Here is a 966-nt window from a genome sequence, read left to right on the forward strand (position 1 = left end):
AACATCTGCACTTGCATACAGGACTATGACAGTGTCTAAAATATAACCTGCATATGGGTAGGTCTAGGTAGTGATGTGTCCAGGAATGTACATAATTCAGTAGTGATTTGTACAGATACCATTTCAGCTGCTCTTGCAAAAACATCGTGAAAAATACAGCCCACACACACATTCTGCTTCTCCGCCTTTTAACATGATAATGAAGATGAATCAATATCTTCCTTGCCCAAAACAAAATAAAAATAAACAAACAAATAAATAAATAAATACGTGCTAGGCCTGGGGCAAGTGAGTGACCAGAATTTTGCAAGGCTGCATTTAATTTCTCTGCATTCCTAATGATTACTACAATTAGTTCTTTCTGCTACAGGCATACCTGCTTACAATGGAGAATTGAATAGCCTGAGATTTTCCTCTCTGCTGACCACCTCAACTCTCCTCATGTTTTTTTTTAATTTTGCCCCCACCCCTTAATTAAGAGAGACAACAGAATTACAGAATTGTTTTACTGAAAAAGAAACCCCAAACGCCTAACTTCTAGAAAGCCATGTCCACTTCTGAGTAAAAGTAGAGAGCAGCTGTATTGAAGAACATGTTTGTTTTTGTGTGTCTGCGGCCTCCCTGGTTTCTCTATTTGTCAGCTCTCCSGTTCAGCATCACTTTCGCTGCCGTGGCAGGAATAGCCAGGCAGCGCTGCATCCACGCCATGAGTTTTGAGGGAAGAGGGAAGAGTGGGATTAATAATGCATTAGCTTTGCAGTCCCATCGCAGGGAAAATAAACAAAATAGTAAAAGTTGCGGTGAGGGCAGGCAAGTGGCGTAATAGCGAGAACGCATTAGTCCTGCAGGCACACCGAGGGGATATAAACAGGATAATAAAAGTTGGGAGCGGGAATGCATTAGTCCTGCAGTCACATCAGGGGGAAAATAAACAAGATAGTAAAAATGATTTCTGGGGGGGGTGGG

This window comes from Malurus melanocephalus, unplaced genomic scaffold (assembly GCF_030028575.1).
Source record: "Malurus melanocephalus ecotype Western Australia unplaced genomic scaffold, MMel_1.1 scaffold_14, whole genome shotgun sequence".
Lineage (NCBI taxonomy): Eukaryota > Metazoa > Chordata > Aves > Passeriformes > Maluridae > Malurus > Malurus melanocephalus.